Below are 738 nucleotides of genomic sequence, written 5' to 3' on the forward strand. Positions count from 1 at the left end.
TATGGCAGAAGAAATTCTAAAGTTGTTGTTGAGCATAGAGAAGCTAAAGCGATTAGAAAAAATGAGAAAGTAAAAGATCTGAACAGAAAATTTCAAAGGGCAGATTGGAAAACAAAGTAAAGTATTATAATGACATGCTCAAAGACTTAGACTTAGAAAACCAAAAGGGAAGAACACACTCAGCATTTCTCAAGCTGAAAGAACTGAAGAAAAAATTTAAGCTTTTGGTTGCAATATTAAAGGAATCCTATGGTGTGGTGCTGTGGGTTATATAAAGCACTGGATCAAAAGGTCAGTTTGAATTGCAAGTGGTTCAAACTCACCACCCACTCCTTAGGAAACCCTATATAGGGTCGCTATGAGTTGGAACTGACTACGGCACTTAACAACAACAATGGGAAAAATACTGAATGATGCGAAGAGCATCAAAAGAAAATGAAGGAATATGTAAAGTCACTGTACAACAAAGAACTGGTTGATGCTACCATTTCAAGAGATAGCATATGATCAAGAATTGATGGTATTGAAGGAAGAAACTCAAGTCATTTGAACAGAACAAGGGAACATTGAATGGTTTAAAATCAGGAAAGGTTCACGTGAGCCAGGGTTGTATTTTCTCACCATACTTATTCATTCGGTATGCTGAGCAAATAATCCAAGAAGCTATATTACATGAACACAAATATGGCATCAAGACTGGAGGAAGACTACTTAACAACCTGCAGTATGCAGATAATA

This window comes from Chrysochloris asiatica, unplaced genomic scaffold (assembly GCF_000296735.1).
Source record: "Chrysochloris asiatica unplaced genomic scaffold, ChrAsi1.0 scaffold00026, whole genome shotgun sequence".
In the NCBI taxonomy this organism is placed as follows: Eukaryota; Metazoa; Chordata; class Mammalia; order Afrosoricida; family Chrysochloridae; genus Chrysochloris; species Chrysochloris asiatica.